Consider the following 15,902-nt stretch of genomic DNA (forward strand, 5'->3'; position numbering starts at 1 on the left):
TATACTGTAAAGATAGTTTAATATAACGTTGTTTAAGTGGTGGCTCGTCGGCCTCAATGTACAGACTGTCAATGGGAGAAGTTCTGAAAGATCCCAGACAAAGCCTAAGACCTGGATGATGTATTGGATCGAGTAATATAAGGTTACTTTTATAAGCTGCATCATAGATGATGGAGCCATAATCAAGTTTAGAATGGACAAGTGATCTATATAAGTGAAGGAGGGTTGACTTGGAATTAGAAACAACCTTTCGTAAATCTAGTGCCTTTAGACATTTAGCTTTCAGATATTTAATATGTGGTAAAATAGTAAGATGATAATCAATAATTATTTATAAAAATTTAACTTCTTTTACAACTTTAATTGGAGTTCCAGCTAGATGTAATTCTGGGTCCCTATGAGGTTTATATTTTCAACAGAAATTAGTGCAATTGGTTTCAGATTTAGAAAACTTAAAGCCGTTCTGCTCTGCCTAATCATTGATTTTATTTAGACAAAGTTGCAAGTGTCTCTCAATCGTGTTCATATTTTTACCTCGACATGATACATTAAAGACATCGACAACATTCGTATAAAACTTAAGATAAACTATTAATTTTTATGCTAAACAAAGTTACCGATAATATGCTCCCTTGTGGGACACCTTGATCTTGATCGTAAAAATCAAACAAGGTGGATCCCACATGAATTGCCTATCTGTTAAAAACTGAGATATAAAATCAGGCAAATGTCCTCTCAATCCCATTTCATAAAGATCTTTTAAAATTCCATGTTCCAAAAATATTGATGTCGCATGTTGTTTATTAATGATAGCATTTTTCACAAAAGTCTCCAGTCTAACCAAGTGGTCAATGGTACATCTATTTTTTCTAAAACTACATTGAATATTTGATAAAAAATTATTGGTTTCTAAAAAACATATAAGTCTGTTATTTACCATTCGTTCCATGGTCTTGCAAACACAGCTGGTAAGTGATATTGGTCTATAATTAGAAGGATCAGTAGGATCACGGCCAGGTTTAGGATTTGGAATTATGACAGGATTTCGCCACGATGAAGGGAGATTACCCGTCCAGATATGATCAAGCATACCGGTAGTTAACAATGTCTCTAAACAGGAATCAGGCAAATGTTTAAGCAATTCATAAAGGATATTATCAGAACCTGTAGCAGTATCATGAGCTTGCCACAAGGTGGTACGCAGATCATGAATGGAAAAGATTTCACTATAATCCTCACCATTATCAGAATCAAAATTAAAAATATTTATTTCTTCTTGTTTTTTAACTTTCTGAAATTTGGGGGTATAATTTAAAGAGGATGAATGTTTAGCTAAAGTTTCTTCAAATTTATTTGCTGCATCAGATTTAGCAGTAAATAATGTGTCACAATCCTTAAGATGGTGAACACTAGATTTAGAACCTTTACCTTTAATCCTTTGCACCATATTCCAAACCTAAGACATAGGTGTTCTGGAACTTATTTTCGAAACATAGTTTCCCAAGATTGGCATTTATTCTGTTTAAACATACGACAAGCTTTTACGTTTAATATCTTAAATTAATTTAAGCTATGAACAGTTGGGTGGTTTCAGGAATATTTTTCTGCCATTTTCCTTGCTTTCCAAGCTTGTTTACAATCCGTGTTGAACCATGGTTTACGAATATGTGGATTTGTAGAGGACTTTGGAAAACATTCATTTAAAAGTCAGCAAAAAGCTGAATAGGATCAGACACATCACTGAAACAATCAGGATGTTTGAAATAAAGGCCAGTTTGCCTTTGTAAAATTCTATCTCGTTGAAGGTGGAATATCAGAAGGATTTATTCAATAAATTTTGATGTTTTAGTGATAGTTGGGAAATGGTCATTTCCACAAAGGTCATTGTGGACTGATCATTCAAATTCATTGAGAAGGTAAGAATCAGTTAGTGACAAATCGAGTGAAGAGTAGGTCCCAGTTGCAGGATGCAGATAAGTGTTTGAGTCATCATTATAATACATAGGTCATTATTGGAGATTTAAAATCCTCAAGTATTTTACATTTAGTGTTAGTGGTTGTGCCACCCCAGAGTGTTTGTGGCCATTTAGATCACCCAGGATTATACAAGGTTTGGGGAGTTGATCATAGAGAGCTTGAAGATCAGTCAGCTGAAGAAGGTGGAATGTACAGTGAGCAGAAAGTAAAAAACAACGTTCAAAGTAAGTCGCACTGCAATGGCTTGGAGATTGGTGTTAAATACCGGTATAACAGGGCTGTGGATAACATCTCTCTTAACAATGATTGAAGATCCTCCAGTGGCCCTTTCACAAGGAGGAGAAAAGTAATGATATGCATTAAACTGACGTCAATAAAATTATCTGTCTGCATTAGATACGTTTCTTGCAGACAGAATGCTGAAGGTTTAAAATCCTGAACTCAGAGCTGTAATTCATCTACAATTCTGTTGTACTATATGTGAAGAAGCTATCTCTTCTGAGGATCGACGGGAGATCTACCCCTCACCTTCCGTGAGGGCGACAAACTGTGTGTCCTATGATGACGATAATGACTGTTGTCAGTCACCTCCATATCCTCAAGGGATCCATACTTATTAAAAAGTTGGACCTGGTTATCTGCCCCTTTTGGGGTTCTGCCACTATGATACTTTTTGGATGATTCTGTTTTTGGTTTGGGTTTGTTTTTTGGCAACTTGTTTCACTTTAGTTTCTGAGTTAGGTTTAGCTGATTGAGATGATGATAGTTTCTGAGATAAAGATGAATCCTTATCACCAGACGCCTGTGATTGAATGATTGTTTGTAAAGAAGAGATGGTTTGTGAACTGGAGGTCTCTTCTGGAGGTCTCTTCTGGAGGCCTAACCTTGAATGCAGTAGACAACATGGTAGGGGCAGAAGCTTTCGCCCATGCGTATTCAGTCTGTGGATCTCCAACAGACGGCACCAAGGATACCAGGAGGGTATACTCAAGCAGAAATATATCTTGAAAAGATACATACTACTAGTTTGGCCCATGAGCCACCGCCTTCTGGCACTGGCATCTAGGCAAATTTTTAATTTAACAAATATAGTGAAAATCAGTGTAAATGATTATGCATACAATTCTATCATAAATATAAATTTTCAGGCTGAATAGTGAGAGAGCAGAGAGCAAGAAAAGTAAGGTGCTCAGGGTTTGGCATGACCAGCCGATTGAAAGGATCAGTCCCATCCTACCAACTATATAGGCGAAGTAAATGTGGAAGTAGTGTATTGGGCAAAGGAAACGTATTCCGGGAAACTCATATTCCGCACATGAAACTCATGTCCATTCATGACCTCTAAACTTATGTAGAATAATCCTAATAATACTGACTAATTTTTTTTTTTTTCTTATTTTTTTTCCTCCTTGCTCATAACGAGAATGCTCTCGGTGGTTTGATCCCATTCCACGTCATACCAGAGGACAGTAAAAAGATGGTACTTGTTACCCTGCCTGGTGCTTGGCATGAAGGGGATAAAACACGGACTGGCTGGCTCGTAGTCACTATGCTGTGTCTGAGTGGGGCATGTTTGAAGGAAAGAAAGAATAAAAGAAGAAGTAATTGCTTCTAGACATATAAATGTCAACCCCAGAGAAAACATAATGAATATCTGCCGAAACAGATTCCATTCAACATGAAAGAGGTGAGGTGAAATGGGGTTTAACGTCGTGTCCAAGATTATTGCACTTATATAGCATGTGTGCGTGCGTGCGTGCGTGTGGCTGCTTGTACTAGCCCGGAATGATGCCGATGTGTAGTGCTAGCTCACTGAGATACCATGCCGCAGTTTAACATGAATACCCCACTCAGACACAGTATACTGACTCCCAGCCGACCAGTCCTTGTTTGAGCCCCTTAATGCCGAGCGCCAGACAGGGTAACAACAAGTACCATCTTTTAACGTCTTTTGGTATGACGCGGTCGGGGATGGAATCCCTGGGCTTCCGCTCTTTTGGCCGACGCTCTACCACTAGACCACGGAGACAGTCCCAACATGAAAGAGAGAGTGGCTAAGTTGGTTTCTTTCAGCAATATTCCAGCAATATCACGGCGGTGGACACCAGAAATAGGCTTCACACATTTTACCCAGGTGGGGAATTGAAACCAAGACTTCAGCATGGCGAGCGAACGCTTTAACCACTGCCCAGGGTGTGGAAGACAAAATAGAGATGAAAGTTATAAGAATGGATCACTGAAAATCAGTGATGACACCAGGTGTTGCAAAAAGGGTAGCATGTCCTTCTCCACTGGTGGCCACCGCCCCTCACACAATTTGCATAAAAACGTAAGCGTTTGTTTGTTGCCTTATACGGCACAGCATTACTGGGGAAAATGTCAAATGGCAATTTAGCATTTATGAAAATGAACTTTTCAGGGCAAGTCCTCCCTGTGATGAAAACAGCAAAGCGAGAGTAACAAACACTCCAGAATCTATGTTTGAATAATGGCAATTTCTGAGTCGTCACGAATACACTATGATGCGAATAAAATGAATATGAATATGAATTCATGAATAGAATAACAAGTCAGCAGTTATATTCAGTGAAACAAAAGCAACATAATTATTTGACATGGTTTGTTAATTATGAATATATCATACATTTCTATACTGCACTCATCTATGTACTAGTATCTGCTCAAATGCAACAATGACGAGTGACCACATTACTGTCAAATTAAATATCATAAGACATCCCTATCAACAACAAAAGTTGCTGTGACACCAATATTTTAGTGTATTTTTCAAACAAGTAAAGTTTGGTTTTCAATATTGTAGTACATGTATGGAATCAAGTCAAAAACACAACTGCTACAGAAAAGCATGCATTCCATACAAGCCCCATGCATTTCACTACCCAAGAATGTGTATAAAAACATGTGTTAATGGGATTCCATATGCATTGTTTAGCATTGTGCTGACAACAACCACTCAGAAAAACAAAATTACGCAATAATTCAACATTACGAAATGCCACGCCTGTCCGAAAATGAGTGTCTGCGAGCCATTGGTATGCTTGAAGCAGGATCGAGTCAATGTGATGTTGCAAGACAATTTAACGTCCACAGAAACACCATTTGGTGTTTATGGCAACGTTGGCAACAGACGAATGCAGTCAGAGACCATCCTCGGAGTGGCAGGCCATGCGTAACCAATAATCGACAAGAAAACTGGTTTCGAACAACACACCTACAAAATCGATTCCAGCCAGCAACAGTGACTGCAAGAAGCATCCCTGGCTTTCGACGAATATCTTCACAAACAGTACGTTGCTGCCTCAGATGTGCAGGGATTGTTGCTAGACGTCCCATTTTGACAGGTAACCACCGTCAAGCACGTCTAGTGGTGCAGACAGCGTCTACGCTGGACTGCCATGCAGCTGGGACAAGTTCTATTCACTGACGAGTCTCGTTTTCACCTCACCCACAGCGATGGACAAATTCGAGTGTACCGACGTGGAGGTGAACTTTATGTCAATCATTGTGTCATGGAAGAGGATCGGTTCGGGGGCGGCTGCGTTATGGTATGGGGTGGGATTACAGCAAGACAGAGGACCTGTTTGATAGTGGTAGAGGGAAATCTCAATAGACAGGGCTACCGCGACAAGATCATCGGCCCTGTTGTTCTAACGTTTTTGCGTCATCATGGCCCAGGCATTACCTTTCAACATGACAACGCCCGGCCTCATATTGCTCGACTTGTTCAGGATTCTCTTCAACAAAACAACATGAATGCCATCCCCTGGCCGGCTCGCTCCCCTGATCTCTCACCAATCGAGCACATGTGGGATGAGATGGATCGGCGTTTTCGATGTCAACAATGTGTTCCACAGACACTCCAGGAACTTCTAAACATGCTCCAGCAGATATGGACAGATATCCCACAGGACTTTGTGCGACGCCTGGTCCATTCCATGAGACGAAGATGTGTTGCTTGCATCGCAACCAGAGGTAGACACACATGCTATTCATTTTGGCATGTTCATGTTTTTTATGAAATCACACATTTTCTGAAGTCAGTATGGCAAATTAAACCATTTGAACACTTACAGGTGTCTTTTATCTGTTGCAAAACCGGAACTGTTTCAGATTTGGTAAAAAACATAACTTTGCATTTAATCTTATTCAATGTCACAGGAACTTTTGTTGTTCAGTATATGTATATAATATGTTCTGATGGATATTTTAAGGTACAGGGTATGTAATTGCGCATGATTGCATATTCATAAATATTAAATTCTAGTGGTCATGAATAACAAATTCATTTCATGAATGGATACGGTTCGATTCACAGAATACACGAGTGACTCGTAACAGCCCTAATGGATATTGTCATGGATGTGATCTGATAAATATGGTATCATGATCCAATAAATGTGCAAATGAGGTGATCTAGAAGGAACTACTTTTAAGAGCCAAACATCGATGAAATGTCTTCTTGCTCAAAACAGTTGACAAACCCAGAAAGTTTAAACTGTTTGAAAGGCATTATTTAGAAGTTGACGGATGACAAAGTAGAGACAATATATGGATAACAACTTCTTTATTTACTGGATCTATAAGGATCTATACCGAAATGTCGCCTTTACAGTAAACATGGTACATGTCTCCTGATGTGAGGGTGGTTCTGTAGACAAGTCATTTGGCACTATATGATAAATTGGTTGCTTCAATCAAACACTATTCATACATGGTACCAAAGGTACTACATTGAGTGTTATACCTCATATTCACTGCAGGACTGTTTTAAGAGAGACATTACGGAGTCAATTTAACTGCTGGCCCACTGGCCCGTGGCCTGTTTAAATTACAAAGGGCTGGTTGAAACGTAAAGTTGATTGACGTCTGGCTGGTCAACATTTCACCCCTTCTCCGTGAAAGTTTAATTTTTGTAATTGTGTCATCTCAATAGAATGACAACCAGCTGCCATTTTGTAATGTTGTGTACAACTTCTTTATTTGCTCCTAAAGAGCCATGAAACGAGGCAAATGGAAGCCAAGATTTAATCTCAGAGTGCAGGAAAAAACGTTTTAGGGGTGAGTAGTTCTAAAATTTTCAGAGCCCTGCGAGGTGGATACACAACCTGAAGTTTGGCCACTTTGTGACCTCCACCATTTAGTTGTAGGACAGTTAGCTGAGAGAAGGGCCAGTAACTTTTAAAAGGAGAAAGCCCTGCTGGCTTCATACAGATATGTTGTTACATCTTCTCCTGCAGTACACCATAAACAGATTATTCCCTCACGTCCCAGAAAACAATTATTATTCCTAATATATACTACTCAAAAGAACTTAAGGATAACAGGTTAATGATAGTCAAATAAAAGAATAAGGTGGTCCTTATCTTCTTTTGAGTAGCATATTTATGATACGGATCCCCAATCAGCTAATAATCTCTATATATCAACCCCTGTTGATATTCCCGACACAATAATAAGACCAATCAAATGTCACCATGTGAAATTTATTGCATGCTTTTCTAACGTTCTCATAGCATCAACTTGGGACTGACTAACAAGGCAGTTGCAATCACATATAGTATATACATCATAACAACCATATCCACAGCCTGAAAGTATTTAGGGTACCTCAGATTTTGCATTGTATTGCACCATTACCTGGCTGTCATTTCAACATTCGTTCATGTCAGGCTGCACATCCATTACATGTAAACACTGATTTCTTATGAAGCCCTCAAACCTCAGCATAATAACTGCACAGCTGCCAACTTTCCAAACTATGAGCAGGTTTTTTTTCACATTCCTTTTCCCCCGACAACACACTACAACTTCCAACAATACGAGTTACACGTTGAGCATCTCAATTGGACTGCAACAGTAAACACAGGATTCAAACCAGTTTAAAAACAAGACGCACTGGCGTATGTAGCAGACAGTTGAGGCTAAATGACCATCTCTTTACAGGTGTCTATGAAAATTTAGTCCTTGTGATGTTATTTTCAGATCGGCAAATTATTCGTATGAATTAAGGAAGAAATCGTATCTTATTTGCAAATTTACTAAAAATTGGAACAGTTGGCAGCTCTGTTACTGTGATATACAGTAAAACCCTATTAATCAGGACAGTACCGATCCCTGTGTAACTTTGTTAATCTGGATGGTTCTTATACCAGTGAAATCACCAGTATTAGCAAATTTCTGGATTATAGGTATGTATAATGTCATTTCATTTATTTGAGGCATTACACATAGAAATTGGTTGGAAAGCAGGCATCCAGATTAACAGGATCCAGTCTAACAGGGTTTCAGTGTATAGGATGTAATGATACAATACATATCATGATACAGGAGTAAGGACTGTTACATGCCACGATAAGTGAAAATTATATTACATAATGTGATCTCGTGGACATAGACACAGTTTGAGGTGTTTTAATACAGAATATAAACATGCAAAGTATCACTTGTATTGTCAGGTTATCATTTGTATCGCGATACAACCATTGTAAATAGATGTGTTGTATCGGCGGCGGAAACGTTGTAGCATGATACTGTATCACCAATTGTTACACCGTGGCAGACTAATGTTCTACACAGCGGACATCATCGACAACATGTCTATAACAAACATATGTTCCCCTTGTGAACCTGCCTTAATCCTCTACATCAAGTATTCTCAATGAAACTACAGACACAAGGTAACAAACATGTGGCCAGTTTCATAACAAGTGACCAAACTGATAATAAAATAATAACACAAATGATCAAATAATTTAAGGAAAGCAAACAAATGTTCAGTCGGTGACCATTTGATAACTAAAACAGTAAACAGCACTCCATTGCAGCATGTACACACATATAACAGTCAATAAAATCTCTCATAATATTGGTATAAAACTGAAAACATATGGTGCATTGTTCCGGTCATACAAGGAGACTAGCACTTGTGTGACCTTGGGGCACTATAACCTCTCTACCATGGGACTAGATTACATCTAACTCAGCTCCTAGCACTACATCTGGCCTGCCAAGGCAAGCACCTGTGACATCAACTGTTCCCTGGACAAGTGTTACAGGTGGCCTGGGGTCCTTGGGGTACGCTCCTATAGAAATGTTTTACAAAACAACTTTTGAGTCTCCTACCCTGAACTTTTCCCCTGGCATTATTTGCAATAGAATTCAGTGTTAATTTACAGACTCGTACTAATATTTGAATCAAGGTCCCCATTAATCATCAGTTTTCAAAAGTAGCGTTATCAGGACCCCTGGGCTTACTTCCTCAACTCTGAAACAAAGCATTGACTACACTTGCACTTGATATCTGATATCGTAAGTAGATACTGAAATGTAGCCCAACCTAAATAAAAAGGGAATGTCTCTCAAATCTATGACCACTTTAGGGCTGGGACTAGTCCAGATTTACTACCTGTGTACCCGACCCCCTATTACTTGACTCTACCCGGGTACCCACTGTAGGTCTCCAAGAGTTGGGTAGAAAATGTCTAATTGGGAATTGTTTTACGGCAGCCTTGGCAAATTCTGTTTTGATACATGTATCAAACGATCAGATCATTCATACACTGAAGTTGAATCTTTACTCAAACATATACAAGTCAAAAGGAATGTATGCATTGTCAGAAAGAAATGACTTGTAGTGTAACCACTGAGCTATAGTCAGTTTTTGTCATTAAGTATATCATGTGACTAACCACGGGTCTGGGTAGTCCTGTGAGTACCCGGGTCCTACTGAGGACCCACCCAGCCCGAGTACCCGAGTTACCCGTCCCAGCCCTAGACCACTTGATAAACAGTTTAATTTGAAGAAATTAATACATCTACTTTGCAATGTTTTGGAATCCTGTGAATTACCAATGGTTTTGATACCTAGTATACATCAACACAAAAGTCATTACTGAACTACTCAAAACCTAGTGCAATGCCACATCATATTAAGATTCACAATGAACACTGCTGGCCTGAAATATACTACTCAAAAGAAATTAACCACTTGATTATTTCAAGTGACAAGAGTTAATATGTCATTACTATAGTTATAGGAAACAATCGGATGGTCCTCAACTTCTTATGAGTAGTATACATTGCATTGGGTTTAACGCCTTTAGGAACACTATCTAAATTATAACATGGTGTGTCAGTATGATATTGAAGGAAAGCCTGAAGTGATGCGGGTCTTACCACTCGCCACTGGTGAAACCCACAAACATGGGTATGGTGCTGACAAACCCTGGAAACATAATCTGGGATTCAACCCCATGACTGTAAGTTCTGGCACGCCTAAGACAATGGGGTTACCCGTGCTCCCTGTTTACCTCAATTGCAGCCTCTATCTTCTTCTAGATTTAACACTTAGCTCAAACTATTCTCAATATACAACACTTTACACATCTGTAAACTCATGTTTTATGATCTACATATTCAAACAGATGGTTCTTGTCTTCCCATTCCACACATAAAGAAAACATAACTATAACGTTGTGGCCTAACCAGCAGCGAAATTGAACACACCTTGAATGGCTACCAATAGCACATAACCTCCATGATTCCATATCTATATAACTAAGCATAGCCTAAGAAGCAAGATACACTAACATCGGAACAACAGCTACTCCTCAGTATGACTACAGAAAGACCAGATCCCACTGACCATGTGGACTCAGAAAGGCACAGGAATACTTGATTAACATGAACTAGTGATCACCGTGCACCTATACTACATACTAAAGTCTAACACTATAGGATCTCCAGAATAAATACCATATGGTTCCGATATTCCCTACCTTTCAAGAGTGAGTGAAGGAGCATGTTATTTACCCATCTGTTTTTTTGGGCAATATTCCGTATATATCCTGGCAGGGGATATTTTGGATATGATACCAGAATCAAACCAAACCTTCTGCATATCAAACAGACACTTTCACTGCCCCTCTTTCCTAGGGTTAAACCTAGCTAAATATTGTATCCAACTGACTGTATCTACCATTGCTACTGTGTTATCTGCGTTATTGGATACACACTAAGAAAATCATTCCCAATAAATGATATTTTGGCATTTTTTTTCAAAGACAGCATATTAGGCAACGTGAGTATTTAAAGTCTGTTATAGGTTGAAATATTGTTATTTTGCAAAACTAAATAATACATCATTTGACAAAGAACATAAATTCCAGGTAATCAAAAATGAATTAACAGATTAGTTTAGACAAGATTTATTTGGCTGACAAAAGGAAATGTGGTTCTCACAAAACCAGTGTTTGTAAGTAAGTCTATTTAATCAATCTATATTATAGGGCAACTTTTGTTTTACAGGACGTAGTAGTATTTGTTGATTATTTGATACATAGCTCAATGAAACTATCTAGTTTGCCACAGGGAGATCGGAACCATATTTGTTGTCCCATCTACAGCCTATAGGTCAATTGAAGCACACCTGTTATCTATGAAATACTACATCATACCTGCTTGCTAGACTTCCTTTACTGGAACTGCCATGTATCATGATTTAGCACACAAGACATGTTCTCATCATAATGTATCAATGCATGGAAATTTAGTACCTGGAATGCCACTTTCCTAAAAGCATTTATCTGATTTCAGCACAACACTCTACAGTTGTTTCCTTGAAATCCTCAGTAAGTCAAGGGTGATCTCAATGAGTGTCCAATTAAGTACTTGATATATTTATACACACAGTAAATTTGACAGTTTTGGGAAATAAATTTTTCCAAAGTTTCCATTTGAAACATACATATTAGGTTAAAATATAAAAGGATCCGTACCTAAAAAAAACCAACTCCTTTTTTACAAAGCAGATGAAAGGAGTGACAAGAAGCACAGAAGAGAGACACAAGGTAGTGTTTGCAATGAAGGGGGCCTGTGTTCCCGAATATCTTCTATTGTATTTAACTCTAAGGATACCTGTATATAGGTGATAATATTAGGCTTGTGTGAACGATAAAGACCCCTTGACATTCATGTTAAAGTTCTGACACCTATAAAGGTGTGTATGGAAGGGAGACAACTAGGTGTGTAAAGAAGGTAGGGAGATTACTTGGTGTATAAGGAAGGGAGATAACTAGGTGTGTAAAGAAGGTAGGGAGATAACTTGGTGTATAAGGAAGGGAGATAACTAGGTGTGTAAAGAAGGTAGGGAGATAACTTGGTGTATAAGGAAGGGAGATAACTAGGTGTTTAAAGAAGGGAGCAACCACAAGCTCCTCACAGCGATAGTACGTTCCCGGAGCTCTCTAATACTATCGCTGCCACCAGTCAAAACTCCCCGCTGTGAAAAGGTGGCCACAACCATGCTTTGACTTGAACTCGCAACCGAATGACCGTTATGTTTACAAACAAGTGATGACTGTCGTGACGCCGAATACACTTATCGCTGCTAAATTACTTTCTTCGTTTGTCAATTTGAAATGGCCGCGCCCACACTGGTGGCAGCGATGTTACCGAGAGTGTAACGAAGGTGTCACGCGCTGGGAAGGAGCTTGGGAGCAACCACAAGGAAGGGAGATAACTAGAGAGGTAAGTAAGGGAGATAACTAGATAGGTAAGGAAGGGAGACTACTGATGTGTAGAAAAGGGTGAAAAGCTGGTATGCAAGGAAGGGAAAATGCTGGAGGTGTCAGGAAAGTTACTTCTTGTAGTTTTAACCTGGATTTATCTGTGTAGTAGTTTTCATGTCACAGACTTTTTGTACTGTGGACATATTTCTACCTTTCTCATCATCATTATAACTGTCAAATGTGTTTTGTACTAACAAGGATATCATGCCACAAGAAACATAAAAGGCCTAAAAGGAGTGGTTCTGAAAACATATGGATTTCTCAATCAGGACTGCATGTATTGGCAGACTCTTCAAACTGTATTTCAAATAATATTTATACTATTTAATACAATAACAAGAATGTCAATAAAAATGTAAGGCCTACTTAGAACCACAACCATTTGTCTTTTATAAATTATAGCCTTTGTTAAGTTGGTAATCCATTCATTCTGTTGGCCCACTTCCTCAACTTTGGAATGTCCTGGCAGCCATTGTATCTTACAAATTATTTTACTTCAGAAGTCATATTTAACGAAACAGTCATGGTAAGGCTTTTCTAAAATATACACAAGTATTTACAGGTAATCTACTATCACAGGTATTGGCAATACACACAACGTATCAATGTATCAAAACAAACATGCCTATAAACTAAGTACCAAATCCTGACAATAAGACTGTTAAATACCTTAGAAAATACAATAGAAAAGACAGTTTACTCTAAAGTTTCATATCAAATTACTTAAGAAACTATGAAGACATTTATACATTATCTAAGCATTCTATATACAGAACATGTTTACACTAGAACTATAAATATACGCATATTCAAACAAGTCATGAACTGTTTTGAAATAACGATAATGTACATATTTCTTCACCAAAACAACATCCTGTCATGGCAAACTTTGGATCACTTCAGTTTGGGGCTACTATTTCTATGCAATAGTGAGGTATTCACGAACACAGTACATTAAAAATATTCTGATTGTTGACTAGATTTTGTGTTCCCCAATGTCACCATCGACTATCATTCACTGTCAAAATTTGAGCAAGACTGGCTTGGCCACATGGCAATGCCAACATTGAACCTCATCAGCATAACAAACTTTACCCAGAAACCTCTGACGTAATGCAGGATAATCCCTTCTGGAGCTTGGAACATCAATATTACATACACTGGTGAAAAGTATCTTGCCCTTTGGTCATTGGTATAATACACATTTCCTAACTAACATCTCGGCACTATTAATGTTTAGATTTTTTTTTACAACATTTTTACAACTTTCTTTAGATATACAAGCTTTGTCATATTCAACAATATTACAGCTATATGTTGACAGCCAGTAAATAGTGGAGTGTGGACCAGACAAGCCAGTGACTGATATGAGCAACGATCCATGCCGTCGGAGTACCACACACAACCAACCAAACCATGGAGCATGGCCACCTGAAGCATGTGGTAGCCGTGTATGACAAGCAGAGGAAACAGTAAACCACCACAGTACAAATATTTTAGTGTGAGAAATAGTGACATCATTTTATTTATTGACTATTTTGAACACTGTTAAGTCTTAATGGCTGTGCACTTTGATGTTGTTGTCGGAAATTGGAATGGAACCCACGAGCTAACGCCTTTAACCACTAGGCTACCCGACCCCCCTGAGTGAGTCAGTGTGTGAGTGAGAGTGTGAGTGTTTGTTTTGTGTGTGCCATCACTACCTGAAGGGTTTCATAGTAGAAACGCACTTGTATATCATTTGAAATGCATGCCATGTGTTTCCTTGTGTTTACTGTTCACGAACTGTTCTACATGTGCAATGGTGCAAATGGCACGTGCAATAAGCAAAGTGCCATGCAGATATTGTTGAATATCAGCTGGTATATAAACATCAGAATTAATACATGTTTAAGTCCCAAAATCAGTTGGATGTTGGTTCTGTGTGATTATTTACTAGCATGTGTTTACAAGGTATCACTGCCATCATGAGAAATATCCGATTCACAAGTACAACCCAATCGACCCATGTTGTGATGTATATTTATACATACGGTATATACTGGTGTATCAAAAATACAAAGAGAAAAACTGTTGAGTGAACCACAACCACTTTGTATTACAACAGTGACAGCAAAAACAGCTACTCTGATGGGTTAATAATTCCACTCCTAAACTAACAATATACCTACACTCTTTATTTCAGTATAAAGTCGAAAAACATCTGCTCACAATCAAACCATATGTGTAAGTTATCTAAAAAGAAGAAGCATTTCATCTACCTTGAACTACAGAGAGCAGCTAATCACAAGACAAATTATGGATAAGTCAGATAAATATGTGTTTGATATTAAAGGTGATTGGGATCCTTGAGGTTGGCTCCCATAGCATTTAGGGACCCTATCCATTTTAAATATTCACCATTAGGGTTACAACAAGTACCCCATGACTTTCATGCTTAATTTCAAACACTGAATATCGATGTAATAAACATTCAACATTCAATATTAAACCTTGTATAGGAAAGGTTTCATTAGTGTTCATTTTGTTTGTTCAAAGGCTCCATTTATCGACAATGAATAGTGGCCATGAGTCATCGTCCTCGTGGTTACATCATATAGTGGTAAATAGTGGTGCAATACATCAACAGAATCACTCTTTTTCCAATATGTAGTTACACACTAAACAGTTACCTCCCCTTATTAAATGGATGCATAAATACGTCATACACATCAAAATCTACAGTTTGAAGGCAAAGATACCAACTTGTCATAATGCCTTATTCTGACTATCATGTACACAACTCAAAATACATTTAAAGAGCAACTGATTCTTTCCTAATACTATTGGTATTCTGTCATGGCATGCATGACATTAATTAGAGTAATATGAAAGAATCTGGTGTTCTTTAACTTCTTTTGAGTAAACCTGAATGGCCATTTTGCTCAGTTTAGTTCAAAATTGCACAAAATGATAATCCATGACTGATTTGTTGTAAATCATAATCTGAGACCCTCAGCTTTGGGGGAACCATTTCATAATACTACAATTATGTAATACCTCATGAACTGACAACTGAAAACTTCATTACCTCAGCACAAATCGGATCAAGTGACTGCATCTTACAGTCTTGTACAGTTTTGAGCAGGAGGCCACTATAGAGGAAATAATTTGGCACTTTCATAATCAGCTTCCAATGTTCACGGACACTTGATAGATATTTGATATGTGATATGCTGTCTAGGCGCATAGCAGAATTGATATGTGGTGATTACAATCAAATAAATAAAACATGTCGTCCTAATCAAACTCAAAAAAAGAGATAGGATTTCAACATGTCAAATTCCCTGTAACATT

The 15,902-nt window shown here is 38.2% G+C and overlaps 1 protein-coding gene across 1 annotated transcript in view; it reads right to left on the bottom strand.

The window, feature by feature from the left end:
• The window catches only part of LOC139467946 (AP2-associated protein kinase 1-like), a 62,064-nt gene that overhangs the window by 13,109 nt on the left and 33,053 nt on the right, over positions 1-15,902 (bottom strand). The window lies entirely within an intron of this gene.

Source organism: Haliotis cracherodii, unplaced genomic scaffold, assembly GCF_022045235.1.
Source record: "Haliotis cracherodii isolate W230 unplaced genomic scaffold, xgHalCrac1.p SCAF_2, whole genome shotgun sequence".
In the NCBI taxonomy this organism is placed as follows: domain Eukaryota; kingdom Metazoa; phylum Mollusca; class Gastropoda; order Lepetellida; family Haliotidae; genus Haliotis; species Haliotis cracherodii.